Genomic DNA, 20349 nt, shown 5'->3' with positions numbered 1-20349 from the left:
CAGGAATGTGCTTCTCAAGACTTAAACCGGGTCCTGCAGGCCTGGTCAGTCTGAAACACACCAGGCTCATGAGTGAGTGCCCAAGATCCAATGGGTGGGGTAAGGGGATCATGGTGTTACCAGACCCTGTGGAATATGCTCATCTCTTTTTCTCTCTCTCTCTCTTTCTCTCTTTCACTCTCATTCTCACGTATGCACACTAGCTCTATCATGAATAAAAGGAAAAAAAAGAAAGTTCCCATTTCTTCATTTTTATTTATTTATTTTTAGAGTTTTTTGCTACAGGGTATGTGCACTTGCCAGAGAGACAGAGAGCAACATAAGACACAGAAAGTGATAAATCACTCCAAAAGGGATGCCACACAGCAATCCTTTCCCCTCCATTCTCCTCTGGGAATTTTAGGCATGCACACACATATGCCTGGCATGAGTTTCAAGTTGCCAGATCTGAGACTTGAAATGCAGTTGGCGACATGTGACTATACTATCTGCTTGTCCCCATTTCTTCATTTTTAAAAACTTTGCTTTCTTGTCCTTTACCTGTACAATAAAGTCTTATCTCTTTTTGGAAAGGGAAAAAATAAATTAGGTAGACTGAGAATAAGGAGAAATAATATTTATGGTCCCAGAATCACTACTGATTGAACACTGCTGGCAATATTAATCATGGGAGGCTTATTTTACAAAAAACATCAGAGCACATTTGGAAATTAAATAAAAATAATATAAGGGTTTGAATTAACTGTTTCCCAGATAATTCCTCAAGAAAATGAATAAGAATTGTCCACAGAGGCACAGAGAAACTTTGATTCTATTCTACCTAAATAAGACTCAAAAAATAAAAATCAAAATTAAACTCAAATAATTTGGTTTTTATTAATATCTCTTTCTTGAGGGGCTCTACACATAGAATTGGAAACTTCTTTTTTTTTTTTAATTTGATTTGTTTTGCCTGCACCGGAAGAATGAATGTTTTTTTAAATCTGTTTGTTTCTGTTTTTGCCATAGGGCACATGTGCTCCCTCAGAGACAGAGAGAGACAGTGAGAGGGAAAGTGAGAAATCACCTCCATGGGAGATGGCCACTCTACAATCCCTTCTTCTCCCTTCTCTTTCTGGGATTTTGGGCATGCATGCACATGCGCCTAGAGTGACTTTCAATCTGCCAAGTCCAGGACTCTAAGCACAGTCTACCATGTGGGAGTCCAGTGCCTTAACCACCATGCTACCTGCTGGTCCCTGAATGGCTATTTCTGAGTGTTATTTTTGACACTATGTAATTCTGACAGCCCAAGTTAGTTTGAATACTAAGGATGGTCACTATTTTTTTTGTGGGGGGAAAAAGGATGTGGAAAACCACATCTCTTCAGAGAAATACTCTGATCAGGTGATGCTTGCCTAAGAACTGAGGTCAAAATTAAGCCTGGACTAAGCTCTCCTGTAACAAGAGGAACGTATTCATTTGGAGATATTTTTGTTAGCAAAATGGTTGTTAATGCAAAGCAAGTGAGAGGACTAACTTCAACCTTCTTCTGACCTTAAAAAAGCAATTATTCCCCATGGTTTGGCATAGCCAGCCTGTCAAGAATCATGGAGTTGAACCAAATTGAGGCAAGAGCAGAGAAAGAGCCAAGTCTGGACTTTGCACTCTCTTCCTTCCCTTTCTCCTCCCTCCCGGTGTCTGCCCATCTTCCTGCCTCTTCAGACGGCTAGGAACCTCTATCAAACTGCCAAAGGCTCAAAATCCCACAACTCTCTTCGAGAAACTTCACCTCTTAGGAGTTGCATTGCTTCTCCAAATGTCCATATGTTGAAGTTTTAACTACCACTATCCCAGAATGTCACCTTATTTTAAAGATTGGGTTTTTGCAGAAATAATCAAATTAAAATGGGATCATTAGTATGGGCTATAATCCAATATGATGAGCATCCTTATAAAAAGAGGAAATTTGGAGACAGAATTCAGAACATTATGTGAACATGAAGATGATCCTCATCAAGTCAAGAATATCTTAGAACAGCTCTTCGTTGTATAGCACTCAGAAGAAACCAACTCATTTTGAAGCCTTGATTTCAGGCTTCTAGCCTTCAGAACTCTAAGATGATAAATTTCTATCAAGTCACTCAGTTGGCAGTACTTTGTCATGTCAACCCTAGTAGACGAGTACACTCAACCACGCAGCTCCACTTACCATATGCAGTATGAGCCTCCCACCTGAGAGAAACGTGGAATTCTTGTCAGGCTCCCTAAGACCTTTTTTGTTTGTTTGTTTGGTTATAGGACATGTGCACTCACTGGAGACAAAGACAGAGAGACTGAAAGTGAGATAGCACCCCCTGGGAGAATAGCCACACCACAGTCCCTAAGGCTCCGTAAGATTTATACTCATGTTGTCTTTAATTTAAGGCCACAGAAATATGTCCTGTGAATAACACAAACAGATTGCTCAATGATGGTCCTTTGCATTCCTTTCTAGATTTAACTTTTGTTGCTCCCTCTCTTTCCTCACTCCATGCTAGCTGTATTGATCTACTCATTTCTTGGAGGCAAACATGTTCCCTTACATCAGAACCTTTGTACATGCTGGTCTCTTAAATGCTCCGGTATATGTGAAGTTCTGTCCAACAACTGTCCCTTTCACTTACAGTCCCTTGTAGTCATGAAGATTGGTCAAGTTGCCATATCTTCAGGGACGTTGTCACTGGTCTCTGCCAGAATTGGATTAGATACCCTCCCTGCATAAACCCCCAATAACGTGTGCTCATCTCTCTTACATCAGTAGGTGCTCACCATATGCGATCTCATATTCACAGCACCAGGCTCACTGGGTACCAGGGAATTCATTTTCACATTAAGCCATCAACAATTTTTACTACTGTGAATTTTCTTAATCAATAGATATGGAACAGCTTCACTTGTAAGCTTTTTTTTTTTATTTCTTCAGGTTGAAAAGTGGTCCTTATTCTCAAATCTTAGAAAGCATCATTCTAATCCAGGAGTCCCACAAATGTGGCCCAAGGGTGTAGTTCAATCTACCCAAGAGTTGGTTTGTCCAGCCCACTGCTTCATATGCCTCTGGATGCGGGGGGTGGACTCTGCAGGCACCACAGGCTCCTCATTTCCTCTGTCTTGCACTCACCTCTTACCCACGAGTACTCTCTGGCCCTGGAGCACTGTTTTCTTGAAAACGTTTTCCCCAGACTCCTGATCAAAATTTATTTCCTGAGATTTCCCCAAACCCATCTTGTTGATTAAACTCTTTTTAAACAAAATTTATTTAATTATATTTATTGTTATTATTATTATTTTTAATTTGACCAGAAAGAAACAGAGAAAGAGAAAGTAAGAAAACAAGCCACCGGGTCTGTGACTTGAACTGATCAGCCATGTGGGAGTTTAGCACCTTAACCATCATGCTGCCTGCTGGTCCCACTTGTTCATTTAATTCTAAACAAAGGTTTAATTGGCTATCTGTCTCAGAGAAAATCCATATTTTATCAAGAATCTGTGAGGGACATTGTGGGGGTATATGTGGGTAGAGAATTTTTCCTGTAATTCTCACAAAACAGAACCTTCAAGAGAAAGTAATAGTTATTCCCCTAAACTTTCACATTGGTCTTGTAAAAAGTATCAAGGCCTGAAAACAAATAACTAATTTGGGTCAACCCTCCTCTTCCTTCCCTAGATGTTGCCAGAAGCACTAAAAAGCAGAGGGACAGTCCAGTCTGGGACAAAGTGGGTTGAATGAAAGGACTACATACTCTCCAGTCAGAATTGTCCATCTCTAAGCAACAAAGTGTTCAATCTGACAGTGAGGATAAAATGTTTCGTGAGTTCTCTTTATCTTTCCAAACAACTTCAGAAAGGGGAAAAGGTAGTTCCATCTTAGAACATATCAGATAGCTCTGACTTCATGCTCTGTTTGGATTTAAATAAAATAGGATTGTTTAGTGTTTGTTTGGAGACTCTGAAAGAAAAAAAAAAAAAAAAGAAAGAAAGAATATGGGTAGGCTCTCTGGCCTTGTGGCTAAGGCTTCTCGATCCTACATGGCTGACCATGCTGTGGGAGTCCCAGATCAGATAGCTTGAAAAACACACTGGGCACTCATCTGTGCATGCTTAGGATCCTGAAAAGATGGAGAGATGGAGGAGAAGGGATTGCAGTGTGACCATTCCTTTCCTCTCTGTCTCTCTCTCTCTGGCTTTTACACATGCCCTCTGGTGCAGACACACACATGAAAGAAAGAAAGAAAAAGAGAAAGAGAGAAAGAAAAAGAAGAAAGAATGGAGAAAGAAAGAAGAAAGAGGAAAAGAAACAAAAAAAGAAGGAAAAGAAAGGAAAGAAAAAGAAGAGAAAGAAAGAAGAAAAAGGAAGAAGGAAAGAAAAAAAAAAAAGAAAGGAGGAAAAGAAAAGAAGAAATGTGCTCTGCCGCTCAGGCTGACGCCAGAACACAATGATACAGTGCCCTTCCACGGGGAAGAGGAGTTCCCACAAGAAGGATCTGCCTGCTTCTGGCTGAATTCTCTCGAGTTTCACCACCTCTCCTTGTTTACCCCTCTCTAGTATAGGCTCTCCAGAGGGACATCTCTGGTGACCTCCGAAAGCCCCAGTTCAAATGTCAAATGTGGCATCTCTCCTGAGCACTCTTGTGATCCTGTTTTCGAGACTGACATATTTCTGTCTGTAGTTACACTTTCTTTCCTCCCCTTTTGCCAGTTTTAGCCCAATATACCAATTGTCCTACACTTCCATGACTTCAGACCTTAAACATTTTAACCAACAGTGGAGAATTCTGTAGAACACTTTCTGAAAAACTCAGCTATAATCTCCCCCTCCCCCCAGCTAGCTCACTGGGGCAGTGATTTCCTCAAAGAATTCCAACAAATTAGTTAGGCACGACTCCCCTTCCTGAAATAATGTTAGCTGTCTTTAATCAAGCTTGCTTTTCCAACTGTTCCCGATTTGATACCTTAAAGTAGTTACAGAGTCTTTCCCCCTAACTAAAGCTCAACTGACTGGCTTATCTTCATAGTCCCAGCATACCCGTAAATATTGATAACATTGCAGGCAGAAGATGGGGATGACGAAGAGGGAGAGAATTCTTTGTCTTTTAACTTACCCTGTTTTATTTTCATAGACAGACCCTTTTTTTCTTTTAAAGCCCAAAGATAAATGTTTAAAATCAGAATCCTGGAAAAGGCATTTCAAAACCAGTCCTGTTGCTTTAAAAATGCTAGTACTTCCTCTACACATTTGAACAAATGTTTAAAGTAAGACCATCTTAATTATCTGATGCCAATGGCATGAAGTTCTACACTAATCACGGCTGGTATTTACTTGATTTTTGCCGTGCCAAATCTCAACTTCTAAAGTCAAGAAGTGAAGTTATAAATACCTACTATTAGATAGCTATAAAATATTTGCCTGAAGGCTTTGATAGTTTAAAGCTTTCCATTATACGTATATATGGGTATGTGTATTCTTGTAGATATGTATATTTTAAGATACACGTGTATCTCCACAACACCTCATGTGTGGTCATGATATCCATCAGATAAACTTCTGCATTTTCCAAACCCTGGGATACAATTTCAAGCCATATATAAACTGACTTTATACTGCACATATGCATTGCACTGGGCCCTACCACACGGATGGCATCATTATTTCCACAGTTTGATTCACAATCCAAACCCAGGAGAGGGTCTCAAGGAAAAGACTTTTTTAGGACAAGGTTTCCAACTTGAAACTCTCTATGGGAATTGCCAGAATAACTCTGATACTTCAAGGGGAAAAAAGTGAAGAAGGACTGAAAACCAGAACCAAAATCAAACCAAAGGAGCAGCATTAAAAAGTTATGTGATGAAGTGGGATGCTATAAACTTTTTATTATGACTTGTTTGGAAAGAACTTGCTTAACAAATGCAGTCATCCTCTATTCAAATACAAAGCAATAAAAAATTTTATAGATCACTATCACATGCCATAATGTGGACGGAATGGTTAAGCCCAATCAGATCTTGGAAAAGAGCATTTAGTTTGCTCTTCTAGGAAAGTTTGCTCTTTAAAAGAGAAAAAAAGTGAAGGAATAAAGAAACTTATACAAAGTTATGGGGGTAGGGAATTGTCTGGAAATTATATCAAATGAGGACTGGGTACAAAAAAGGGAACTATATCTTTACCTGGAAAGAGAAAACTAAGGAGGGAAATGAAAACTGTCTTCACGTATTTTAAGAGCAATTACATAGAAGAGTTATAGATTGTAGAGTTATGATGTGAAGTTATAAAGGACAGAACTAGGGCCAATGAGTAAACATTGTGGTGAAGGAAGGAGAGTAGATTTGACTCAATATAGAATCTTCTGACATAATAGCTTCTCAACAAAGCAATGACCTGCTGTGCAAATTATTGAGTTGTCCATGTCTATAAGACTAAGCAAATTTCAATTACCATCTAATAGAAGTGTTACCCATGCAGGGAATTCCAATAAGAGTTTGATTCTAGACGAATTGACCTATATGGCAGCTCTCTTGTCTACGTGTCTATAAATCTAAGATTTGCTTAAAATTGCAAAATGACAATTGAAACATTTCAGATACCCTGTAAATGTGAGTGTGCATCTGAATTGGATTTTTATTTTTAAAATTGAAAATTATAGGGACCAGCAGTTAGCATAATGGCTATGTCACTGAACTCCCATGTTGCCAACCGTGGTTCGAGTCCCGGACCCGGTGGCTAAAACTCACACCGGGCACGTGTGCATGCGTGCCCAAGATACCGAGAGGAGAATGGAGGAGAAGGGATTGCGGCATGGCCATCCTCCCTGGGGGGTTATTTCTCACTTTCTATCTCTCTGTCTCTGTCTTTCTGGTGAGCACATGTGCTCTATAGCAAAAACCTCTCAAAAAAAAATTGAAAAATATAAATTTGTTCTCATTGTTTCACTTTCCCTATAAAGAAAGGGGTTTCTTTAGTAAGCAAGAAAATGTTGGAATTAAAGGTTTTTGTTTGTTTGTTTCCTTTCTATAATCACTGTATATCTTAGAAGGAAAGGCTTTTTAAATCTCAAGTTTGGAGAACAGTATTTTTATATTGTTTGTTCATAACACATTTTGTCAGGTGTTTCCAAGTTGGGAGTCACAATTGTTAAAAGGCTGTGTGTGTTGTGGGGGTGGGGTGTCCCAAAAGGTTTAAAGAAATCAGAGCTGTCAAATTCTAAACAGAAATTTGGTATAAAATATATTAGTAGATCTTTTTCTTTCCACATTATCATCTTAATTTCCTTTTTTCCCAAATTCTGCATGTGCCAAAGGCCCTTTTTTCTTTGACCCCCCCCCTCATTCCCACTTCATTTTTATTTTCTGTGCCCTGTTAGGCCCTATTCTTGCCTTCCACAGCATATTTTCCTTCTGAGGTAAAACAAAGGAAAGCTCTTCCAACAGATCTCTCCTTAATAGGAGAGACCAAACAGGCTCTCTAAAGGGATAAAGGATAAGAAAGTTGAAGAATTACTGAGCAAGTCTCATTATCTCACTCTTTGTTTATCGTCAAACTTGCCAAAAAATGCCCAGGAACAGATTTCCTGCCCCATCATCTAAACAGATTCTCTCTTTCTTCTATTTTCTTGCCAAACTGACTTCATAATACAAGAGACTCTGAGACGGAAGAGGGCAATGTAATAAGCCCAGGGTTTTTATCCTTATTAAGTACCTCTCATTCCTCAGAGTCCCCAAAGGCCTGACAATCTATATTTCATGCCCTTCTACCTCACCACAGAAAGCTGGCCTCTACATCGTGAAGAGAATGTGTAATAAAAACAGAGGTAAACTCTATTCAGCTCTGATCATCACTTCCATTATGCACCAGCATTTCTGTGACACTCTATATTGGTCAATGTTATATTACTCAGTCTAGACAGGAGGGAAAGGAGTCTTCCTGTAATGGTATTTCCACACATTTTTCTCTCTTTACCGACCTACATTTTTGGGTTCTCTTTTTGAGCATTACATTTTCTCTTTTGCATAGAATTCTTAGTTAATTCCATCACAATCCATTTCAGGAACAAGTTCTACCAAGAGAACATCGGTGTCACAAAACAAAATCAAGAAGCACAAAGTGAAGCTTTCTTTTAAGTCTTGCATGAAATAGAACCATGCTATGAAATAAAATATTAAATAGGAATAGCACATGATCTTACCTTAAAGGAAAAGATATTTCACTCACCAAGTGGAGGAAAGCACACCACCTAGCACTACCCATGGAAACATTAAAATAACTGGTTCATAAAATGTGTGCCTTGTAGGTATCACCTCTTTTACATTTAGTATCTCATTTATTTTTCACTACAACCTTATGAAATGACACTCTATGATTTTTACCATGAAAGAGAAAAATGAAGCTTAGGGAGATTAAGCAAGATTTGTATAGCATCACGCCAGTTCTTTAAATGACTCAAACCCATGTTGTTCCGACTCCAGTCTGAATCACCATTTCCCATCCCGCCCCAGGTATTTCTTCAAGGATGAACATAGATTATTTCTATTTTGAGTAGACTTTTCTATTAGCTATTCTCTCTATACTGGGTAAATACAGCTTTTGCCCTAGTTTTGACTTTGGAGTAAACACCCAAGCCTTTGGAGGTCTCCATTATGGGGTGACTTCAGGTCCCCAAAGATGTCTCCCCCTGAAGTCTTCATTCAGTTCTCACTCTGTCTTTACTCCTCTTTCCTGGACCGGCTTGTCTGAAGAGTCTGTGATTGAACTTGGGAGGGGTGGGAGACAAAGTGCACTGCAAGCCTGTGCTTCTCACTGAAAGGGCAGCTGTCCACTGAGTTCACACAGTAACTTGAGTAGGTGTGTTACTTAATACGCCACAAGAAAATGCCCACCCCGAGAGTCTAAAATTGTGGATTTAATAGGCCTCCTGCTGCTGCTCGGCGGCCTTCCAAAGACCCGCTGAATGGCTTCCTCCCCAAGCAGGGCCTTCTGTCAGAAACTCTGGGGGGACTGTGGCTGTTCATCTGTGGCAAGGGGTGACAGGTGGCTGCTCTGCAATTATGGGATGTTCAAATTAATATTCAAAAAAGTTTTGTTTTTTTTTTTTCTCAAAGGGTGACTAGAGGCTGGGAGAAGAAAGAAAGGCTATTTGATCCAGCGCCCTAATGTTTCCGTGCCGCTGGAGAAGGTGTGCTGGCTCCTGACCAGCTTTCCACACTCAGAGACCTTAATCCTCCAAAGACTCATTCTGGGAAGATGTTGGCATGAGGACACACTGGCTGTTCCCGAGCTGGGCCCTTCCAGAGGACCCCTAACCCAATGAAGTCTCCCCACCAGTGCCAAGGAGGTGGTTGCATTTTACTATGCCTTCTCTCTGCTCCCAGGGAATAGCAAGAAACTACTACAAATGGTCTAAGACATGGCAATTCAAGAGACAATAGGCCTTTTTATTTTTGACCCAAGGCAAAGCAGGTTTCATTTAATGATCAAGAGTTTTTTACAACTCACTGAGTGAATTTGTCACTACCGTTGAGCAGTGGAAAATAAGCTCCTCACTCATGAGCGGTTCTTTCTTGATAAACACTGAGCATCAAAATTACCTTCTGATAAAATTCATCTTTTCCTAGAAACAGTAACTATATCATTTGTAGAAGATTTTAGTTGCAAAGAAGTGAGAGATGTTTTGATACTATGATTTAAAAATATATGTTTTGTGTCAATGGCTATGTTTATGTTCTTTCTTCAGATTTCTGTGGTTTAAATATTCGTGGAAGGAACTATCCCTTACACCTGACCTTTATTGCATTCTTTCTGCTATGATCTATCGGGGTATTCCTGGGAGACTGTACAAGTGTCCCTAAGACCAGAAATTCATTGGGTAGATTCCCTGTTATGATACTTCCTAGGAGAATGAAGCCAGGCTCATCTCCTTGTCTTTGGAATTAGTATCTGTTAACTCTACTCTGTTATGGTAGATATTTGTCACTCTTTTTGTTTGTCTAACAAGTATCTGAACTCCTTGCCCATGTTTGAAGAGTTCCTTACTTAGGATTCCTGATAGAAGGCCATGTTATAAATTACATAAAGAATGAAAATGCAGCATACATGTTATTTCCCGAATTTCTTTAAAGCTAAAATGCAAGCATGGCTTGCACCTGTAAAATGAACATGTACATGACTCTCCCTATAAAATGAACTCATTGCAGACTTAGAATCTAGAAGTCATGGTGCAAGGACTTGGTTGGCAATGAAGACTTTGGTAGTGCAGCAGCTGCAGGGTGGTCAAGGCCCTGGACAGTAGGGGTGACAATGACCGAGAGGGTAGCCTCCAGTGCTCAGAGCTAGCAACTCAGAGGTATAAGCTGTAGAGTCCAGAGGTTATAGGCAGCTGGATGTCCTCATGACATCAGTTCTGCAGTTTGCTACTAGGTATTATTTCTGTTTATATAATTCAGAATCTTGTTCTCTAAAGCCCAGCAATATATTGAGCTACTCACAAGTCTTTTTTTTCCCTCTCAATTTTTGCTGTAAAGCACATGTGTTTATGAGAGAAAGAGAGAGAGAAAGAGAGAGAGAAATCTCCCCCCAGAGGGGATGGCCACACCCTAATCCCTTTTCCTCCAGTCTCGTCTTTGGATTTTGGGGCCATACACACACACACACACACACACACACACACATGCACCTGACATGATTTTCCAGTCACTAGGTCCAGGACTCGAACCCTGAGGCTGACCATGTGGAATCTAGTATCTTAATCTCCATACCACTTCTGGCTCTCATAAGCCTTTTAATAAACTCTTCTAGAATGGCTTTCTGTCTGCTGCTTGAAACTATAAATCTTGACTTAAAACAATAGAAATAAGTTTAGAATAAATATGTTACAATTTTAAAAATAACAAAAATCATCATAATGTATAAAACCATACCCAATATGGTTCAGAGTCTCTGAACTTCATAAGGGGTATGTCATGAATATAAATGCACGTGTATTCACATATTCATGCAGAGACGCATATATGGAAACTTAAGCACGTATGTGTGTGAGCATATGTACATATTCAAGTCGGTAATTCAACAAGTTACTAGGACCACAAGCTGGTGGCCTCTGATGCCAAACTTTAAATTCCCTTCTGTAGTTGTTAGACCACCCTCTTTCTCCATAGTCAATTACTTTCTGTTCACTCCTGCTCTTTAGTGAAAGAATGTACTTTACTTTTATCAAACAGAATAGCATTCTCCTCCTTTCGCAACCAATTTCAGCTACACTAATCATTGACAAAAATGAACTAAGACTGACAAGGGCTACTCAGCCAACACCAGCCACGGGGTGGCATTCATTTTGAAGCAGAAACACTGAGCATTAGTGAAACGTGAAGTTGTTAAAAGGGGAGTGTGTGCCGTATACCCTCAGGGACATGTGCTGTACTTGTTAAGGAAATCTCGGGCTATGAAGTCTTGGTTAACAAAGCACACACACTTTTTTTTTGTAACAAGAAATTCAGTAATGCAGAGGAGACTAAAGCAAACATCCTTGGAATCTCCACTTAACTAGCGCTTTCTAAAGCTTTCAACCAAAGCATAGGAATGTTTACATCCAGTGTAGTATGCCATTTAATCCCCACAATGAATATGGGGGCTAAACCAAAGCAGGTTCTATTGTCTCCATGTTATAGATGAAAAAACCCAGGCCAGAGTCACTCAGTGAGTTGATGACTCAGCCAGGACTACAGTTCTGAGCTGCTGGCTCTGAGCTTTGTTCTTCCTCCTTCCCCCAGGCTAGTCCTCAATGTTTCAGGGTTCCTTTACTTGTTTCCTTCTTTTGGATGGAGTATATGTTTATTTTTGTGTACTTGATAACAACATATACATATACAAAATATATAAAATACTATAAAATGATTGACTTCCAATAAAGGAAAAGATGAAAAAATGCCTACATGTTTGCAGAAAAGAGAGTAACCTTCAGATGAGCCGACCATGAGCCTGGGGCTCATCTTTGATCACCCCTGCTTCCCTCCATAACGACTATCCTTGTTCTTCTTCCCCCAGGAAAGTCACCCCATTCATTCTCTGTTGTTCAGCTTAAACATCTCTCCTCCTGAAAAGTCTTCTCTGACCGCCTATCTAGGTTAAAGTCTTTTTAATCTATGTGCTCTTAGTAGTGCATTTATTTCTCACCTTGTCCTTCATTACGTGTGAGTTAGTGTGACTACTTGTTTAATATCTGATTTTGCAGTACCTTTTCATCCCCAGACCCAGCCCAATACCACATACGGAGTGGGTTCTCAATAAATTTTTATCAAAAGATGACATGAGAGCACAGGGGGAGACATTAATAGCCCTGAGGAGCTGATAGGTCTTCTCACTGGATACAGTGTAGTAGGTGAGACAGGCTCTGCAGTTAGAGTCCCTGGGTTTGAATTCTGGCTCTGTGTTCATCAGTGAAAGAGAGAGAGAGTGAGAGGGAAGTGAGAAATCACACCCCCCCTCCTGGGGTATGGCCACACCACAATCGCTTTTCCTTCTATTCTCCTTCTGGGACTTTGGGCATGCATGCAACACACCTGGTCTGATTTTTAAGCTACCATGTCCAGGAGTCGAACCACAGGTGGCCACCTGTTGGTCCCACTTTAAGTCTGTGTTAATAAACTCTTCTAGATGTTTTTTTGTCTGCTGCTTACAACTAAAATTATTGATTTATCAGTGGCTTCTTTAATAAAATGGTGATGATAGCACTCTCTGCTTCACAGGGCTCTTTGAGAACTAGTGAAGCTTATGTGTATAAGTACTCATGGCACCGTATGTTATATAACAAATGCTCAATAAATATTGGCAATGCCTTTTCTTCTTGTTGTGCTTGTTTTGGTAACTAGATAGAAAGAAAGGGTGTGGGTAACAGTAGATTTATAGGATCAGTATTGGGAAATTGACAAAGATCTAATATGAACATATCTTATTTCTGGGGAAATAGAAGATGAGATTTAGAGGAACCTTGAGTGTCAGAGATGAGAGGAGAGTGGTATAAACAAGGCTAATTGCCTAAAACTCCTGCATGTCTGTCCTGTCATGGACACTGCCTCTCACCACCTTACCAGAGCTTCCATCTGGGCTTAAAAAGCCAGCTGGCTTCCACAGGGTGAGCAATCAGAGTCATTTTCCTAAATGTACTTCAAGAGTTGAAAGGTCAAAAGTCTAATGCATCCCGTATCTCAGAGCACAAACCTAGTCAGTACTCCCAAGGCCTGAGAGTGTAATGTGAATTTGGAATGTACCAGATACACAATTAGAAAATAGCTTTTGCATTCTGGAAAAACCTGGCCCCTTTGCAGTAGTTCTTAGTTTCTTGAAGTTCTGAGATTTTATTGTATCCTTGGGGTGATCAACCCTGTTTCCTTAATGTGTGCAACTGCAGACATCCGTCTGTTGGGACAGACGAGCTAACCTGTCACTGGGTGATGGATGTTTTCCTACTGCTCTGCTGAAGAGTCTTAAGTTAAGTCTTCATTGCAGCTCTACAGATAGTAGAGACAACAGATGGCCCCTTTTTTCCCCCCCAATTCTGGGTAATTGCTGTAATAGGAGGTTCGGAAGAGTAGCTTCCATTTGTTGATGGCTTAAAATAGCCTAGGAAAATAAAGAACTATTGTTGTTATGTATTCTAGGATCTACAGTAGCTGATGAGCATAGATTTGGAGGAAAGGAGGAAAAGCTTGGTCCAGTTACCTTCCTGACTTGCGGGATACAATAAATTAAGGCTATAAGGCAGACGAGGGGAGCCAGAGTAGTATTGAAACAGTCAAATTCTATCAATAATATTTGACTATTGAATATATTTCCAAGAACAAAAATGTTATTTTAATCAAGACAGACAAGGCAAATTCACTCTCTAAAAGCATGACGGTAGATATGCTTCAGAGAATAATCTAAAAATACTTATAATCTAACTCTGGAAACTGTAGTATTATTTCTTCTTTTCAAATGACAGCTTGATGTTACTTATCCTATTTTCTATAATCAAGACCTTCTGGGGACCAGCAGGTAGCATGGTGGTTAAGGTGTTGGACACTCCCACATGGCCAACTGCAGTTCAAATACCGGACCTGCTGGCTCGCTTTCTCACTTTCCCTCTCTTTCTCTCTGTGTATCTCTCTCTGGTCAAATTAAAATAAATGAGTGACTAAATAAAATTAAATAAATAATTATTTTTAAAAAAGACCTTCCAACTACATTGAAGCAAACAAAATTAGAGTCCCTTAAATATATATGTACTCTGCTTCTGACCATCTATCGGACTAAAATATTCACCACAATAGGAAGTATTCTGACTCACACAAAACTAGACTATTGAGGTACCAGCAGATAACGTAATGGTTACAGCTCTAGACTCACATATGGCCGACTGTGCTTCAAGCCCTGTACTCAGAGGCTTGAATTTCATGCCAGGTGCATGCCTGTACATGCCCAAAATCCCAAGAGGAGAGTGGAAGAGAAGGGATTGTGACTTGACCATTCTTCCTGGGGAGGTGGTTTCTTGCTTTTTGTCTCTGTCTCTGTCTCTCTGGCAAATGCATGAACCCTATAGCAAAAATCTCTAAAAATAAAAAAGAAACCTAGAATATTGAGGAACTCATAAGATTATTGGCAGTGTACTGAGTAACTGAAAATAGTCATTGTCCCAACTTATGAATCCCATGAAAATAATCAAAAGCCTGTTTGGAAGCTTATTTGTATTGTATGGTAGAAAACTTACTGCCATCTTAAAAATACACTCTAGGAGCTTCTCAGATGGCAAATTGCAGGATGGCCTCAAGAAAAATGCACCCGTTGATTGAATAGGATTTGGTATTTGTAATGTTTCAGAAAAGACAGTGAAACTACATTATGACACATGATAGAAATGAAAGAGACAGCTTCTAACATAAACGCTCTCTACCACGTGCAAGTTGAAAGCACTTGTGAATAATTACAAGGTAAGGAATGCAGACTCTATAATATCTGCAGATCATCCAGGCATACCGCTCCTACTCAGGTGGCAGATTATTCTACAATCTGCTCGCAGATCAAGGATGCAAAGCATAAAGGCTTTGAGCAGATGCTTTGAATCTTGAAGGCATATGTTCTTACTTCTTTAAAAGAAATCTTCATAACCAATGTAGCAGTTCAGATCATCTGGCATTTGGGAAGTATGGATACCTTTTTTTTTTTCATTTGACAGTGAAACAAAGAGTTGGGTTATAAGAAGATAGTCCAGTGCAAGACAGTCAACCATATATGCAATAGGACCTGAATTCACTTACCATGTGTGCAAGGTGAGCATGATGCTCCGTGGGTGATAATGAGGAATGGCAGCTCCATGTTCAGTATCGTAGCAATCAGCCTGGTTTCACATGGTGTTTTCCAACAAAGGACTCAGCCTGTAGGTTACAGTGCCACCACCGCAGTGATGTGGAAGGATGTGGTGAGTGTGCTCTCTGACTCTGCCTAGAGTGTGATAGGCATCCTGAGAAGCACCAGGGGTACACAAACCCTCAGAGAGTCAGAACCCAGAAGATGAGTCTCACTAAAACAACCTGAATATAGTGAATTGCAATATAACCTTCCCCAATCTGCAAATAATTTGAGTTTTACAAGGGGAAACCATGGTCACTTCATTTAAGTTTAGTCATTGTATGCATTCACGCCAAATTCAGAAGTGCACCTTTTGCTCTGGAGGGGTAAATAGAAAGATCTAAATATCTAATTACAATAAATCTAGTTAAATTTTTTTTGATTTTTGGTTAAAAAAAATACCAGATTCTGGTTAACTTAAACAGAGAAAGGAATTTAATGAAAATCAATGGGAAACACAATGAGTTAAAGAGAAATGTAACCCAAGATTCAGAGAGGACATGAGTAAGGGACACCTAAGTAGCAGAAACAAATGGAGCATATGGTCAGAACACCTTCAATAGGACAGTGACTTTTTGCCAAAAATTTAATGCTTATAAAACTGAAAAGAGAGATGTTCTTGGACCATTGTAGTTCAAATTATAGAAGTTTGTGGTTATTAGTTGTTTTGTTTAGTTTTCCTAGAAGTTGCAGTGTGAGATCTCCTGGACTCAGTCCTTCAGGTTAATGCTTCCTTAATTATGATCATCAATCCCATACTTAATGTATGCCAAAGGCTAAAAAAAGAACATTGTTTTAAATTTGTATTCTAATAGAACAAATACAAAAACAAGGTCTTGGCCATGGTCTCTATTAAAACATGAAATAAGACCAGAACTTTACTTTTTAAAATTTACAAACAGTTACTTATTTTTAGCTAGGAGCTCCTCTCTGGGATACCTTCCTGCCTAGTTCAGAAGCTGCTTCCACATGGTAAGACATTTAGAAAATCCTTTAACTCTACTGAACTCTGGAAGTGCAGACTTCTTAGGGTGTTTGAGAGTGTCTGATATATAATAACTCTTGTCTTCACTAAGTTTCGAAGCAATTGAGAAACAAGACAAAGTAATCAGTAAATGAAGGCAAAAGGTACCACCTTGGTTTTGTTGTTGTCTGTCCCACTATGAGAGAAGGAGGGGATGGGAGAGAGACAGAGAGGTATTTTTGACAGTCTTGACATGTCACAATCCTCCCAACCCAGCCTCTCAATTAGCTAGAATTACAAATACATGTAACTGCACCCTACATGTTCAGGTTGGCCAGGAAACAAACCCTGGCCTCCCATGTGGCTTGCAGCCTCCCAAGTATTATCTATGTGCCATCATGGCTGGGCGGTTACCTCTTGCTTAATGATAAAATTGATCTAGGATATTGTAGCTTGAATCCATAAAGTGAACTCTTGTTAATATTGAACATCAGAATTATAGGCTTACCCTGCCATCTAATCATGACAGGGCCTATCAGTTCAGAGAGTATCTAATCATGTCAGGCTTCTCTATTATTTGAGGGAGAGAGAATGTTCCTGTAAACAATTACGTTAAGAAGAAAAAAAGAAAAAGAAAAAGAAAAAGAAAGTATGTTGCCTAAAAGCAGCTTGTTCCAAAGAGGATGTTAGAAGGGAAAGGGAGATATTTCTGTTTCCAAGTTAATCAGTTAGAAAAGTCACTGTATCTTTCCTAGGGAGAAGTTATTGGGAGGGTGGGGAATAACCCATCGATGGGTATTGCCAAGGAGAGATTGTTTTTTTTTTTTTAACTAGAGAAATTTATTGCCACTTGAAACTACAAATATAACTTAAATGAGTGAGGCAGAAACAATTATTAGGTTGATATTAAAATATACTACTATTTGACCATACTACTTTTGAAGATTTCTGTTAATAGATATATTGGCAAGTAACTTGTACTATTTGAAATAAATATCTGTGAACACTTTTAAAGACCAATAAAAGGGCATTTTATGATAATTCCTCATAAATATATGATAATGTATAAAACATATTAATTTATGGGTTGTATTTTTGAGTTTATACAATAGAGTCCACCTTATCCACCATATTTAACAAAGTTGGATATTATTATGTGTTCCATTTGCAAAAAATGAGTCATAGCTAAGAATCTGTTTCTTGGACAAAGACAGGCTTGGACAAAAACAGGCCTGTACAAGCCTGCCAGGGGCCGCAGCAGGACTCCAACACCTGATGGAGCGGTTATTTCAAAAAACATTTTTACTTTAACTTTCAAAACCTAAACTATGTCTCTGGTCTGAACACCACCTTCCTGTGCTACGAAGTGGACAAAGTTGAGCCACACTACGTTTTCCTTGCCCAAGGGGTCTTCCAATCCCATGTCTATTCTTCTATCTCTCAGAATCACACTTTCTCTTGTGGTTCTATGATTACATCCTGTCTCCAGAGAAGGCATACCAGGTCATCTGTCCCAGAGGCCCAGCCCTTACTGCACAAAGCTGGTGGCTGACTTCCTGGCCGAACGTGTGCCTGAGCCTGACCATCTTCATGGCCCAACTCTACTACTTCAGGGACCCAGAATTCTAGGATGGGCTTCTCAGACTGTGAGAGGAAGGGGCCCAGGTAGCTATCATGTCCCCCAAGGATTTGGGAAACTGCTGGGAAGAGTTTGTGTTCAATGCAAGAAGGGACTTCAGGCCTTGGGATGACATGGTTGAAAGTGATCAATCCCTGCATGGCACCCCGCAGGAGACCCTCAGACACCCGATGGAGCGGTTGGATCCAGAAACATTCTACTTCCACTTTAAAAACTCATCTTTGCCTCGGATCAGAACACCACCTTCCTGTGAAGGTGGAAAGACTTTGTGTGGAACTTCATGCCTTGGGAGGATGTGGATGACAATTATCCGTTCCTGGTCAGCAAGCTGGAGGAGACCCTCGGCTGAGGGCTGCCACATTGCTCTCCGCCTCTGCCCTCCCACTCTTCACTCTGCCGAGGCCAGCATTTGGCTTCTGGGATACAACTTAAGACCTCCTTCAGTCCCTGATCTGTGAGGCCCTTTGGGGACAGCAAGTCCCCTGCTCTCTGTTGTGGGCCCCAGGCCCCCGTTGGTTTCTCAGTCTTACTGATATGGTGGTTGACACCCTGATGTGGGCCAGGCACATGCAACATTACGTCTAGACCTGCCTAGGCTCAGATGGAGCTTTGTAAACCACTTTTCTTCATGAAAAAAAAAAAAAAAAAGAATCCATTTATTTTATATATGTCAACTTTTGTCCATTCAGAATATGGAATCCCCTCCATAAAACCAGTAAGAGTACACGTTTTGCTGAAGTACATGTCAATTTGGCTTGCAAATTTTTTTTTCATTTTTCTAGGATATAACATTAATTAAAAAATATTAACCCACTCTCTCTCACAGTATTTTTTTACTATTATCGTAATTTTTATATTACATTTAATCACACGTAGCTTTACAGTGTATTACATTTGTTTTTCCAGCACAATTACCATGCATATCAGTCGAGACAAAGACATTACTATCCACATCATCATCATCAAATCCCTTTTCATCATTTTTTTTTTCAGATTCAGGCAGGCCTGAACTTTACTGAACCCTTTGCTATTCAAGCTCAGGGATGGCCAGTTGCTCTAAGTGGATTGGATATGGTTGGAATAGTACAGACTGGATTGAGGAAAACATTGTCTTATTTACTGCCTGCCATTGCCCACATCAATCATCAACCATTCCTAGAGAGAAGTGATGGGCCTATTTGCTTGGTGCTGGCACCAACCCGGGATCTGGCCCAGCAGGTGCAGCAGGTAGCGCTGAATACTGCAGAGCATGTCACTTGAAGTCCACCTGCATCTGTGGTGGTGCTCCAAAAAGACCACAGATACGTGATTTGGAGAGAGGTATGGAAATCTGTATTGCATCACCTGGAAGACTGATGGACTTTTTAGAATGTGGGAAAACCAATCTGAGAAAAACTACTCACCTTGTATTCCATGAAGCGACAGAATGCTCTATATGGGTTTTGAACCACAAATAAGGATGATTGTGGATCAGATACGATCTGATAGGCAAACCCGAATAGGCAGCGTAACTTGGCCGAAAGAAGAACAACAGCTTGCTGAAGATTTCCTGAAAGACGATATTCATATAAATATTGGTGCATAGAACTGAGTGCAAACCACAACGTTCTTCAGATTGTGGATGTGTGTCGTGACATAGGGAATAGTGAAAAACTTACTCGTCTAATGGAAGAGATCATGAGTGAGAAAGAGAATAAAACAATTGTTTTTGTTGAAACCAAAAGAAGATGTGATGAACTTACCAGAAAAATGAGGAGAGATGAATGACCGGCCATGAAAAAAAAAGTGTAATCTGGGGACCAGCAGATGCTATAATGGTCACATCACTGGACTCCCACCTAGCTGACCACAGTTGGAGTCCCGGGCCCAGCAGCTTAAAACTCACACAGGGTGTGTGTGCGTGCGTGCCCAAGATCCTGAGAGGAGAATGGAGGAGAAGGGATTGCAGCATGGCCAGCACCCTGAAGGGTGATTTCTTGTTTTTCTGTTTCTCTTGTCTTTCTGGCAAGTGCACATTCCTTACACCAAAAATCTCTTTCTAAAGAAAAAAGAAAAGAAAAGAATGGGTAGTCCAGGGTCCAGTATATGAAACATCTTTGGGGATATACATTATGTAAATAAAAAGTAATATTACTTCTAGCATTATAAGAACTCCAGTTCCCAAGTAATAATGACCCTTGAAAACTAAGATAGTATCAGCAGTATTCCTTCAACATATTAAATGTTAAAGTGCAGTAAGTTCTTCCTGGCAGTGATGGCAGCAATTGAAAGTTATTTTTTTCATATCTAGTATAGGGATGAAACCATCCTATATTTTTTTTTGTAGCAAGGAAGGTGGTTAGAGAAGCCTAACAAACT

The 20349-nt window shown here is 39.9% G+C and overlaps 2 pseudogenes; one reads left to right on the top strand and one right to left on the bottom strand.

Moving 5' to 3' along the window:
- Nucleotides 1-18026: 18026 nt before the first annotated feature.
- LOC102476711 (putative ATP-dependent RNA helicase DDX5 pseudogene) lies at nucleotides 18027-19758 on the top strand (annotated as a pseudogene).
- A 457-nt stretch (nucleotides 19759-20215) lies between these two features.
- The window catches only part of LOC102476295 (golgin-45 pseudogene), a 1264-nt pseudogene continuing 1130 nt past the window's right edge, over nucleotides 20216-20349 (bottom strand).

The sequence above is a fragment of the Tupaia chinensis genome, unplaced genomic scaffold (assembly GCF_000334495.1).
Source record: "Tupaia chinensis unplaced genomic scaffold, TupChi_1.0 Scaffold000208_1, whole genome shotgun sequence".
NCBI classification, from domain to species: Eukaryota; Metazoa; Chordata; class Mammalia; order Scandentia; family Tupaiidae; genus Tupaia; species Tupaia belangeri.
This window is presented reverse-complemented; position numbering and strand designations above follow the sequence as displayed.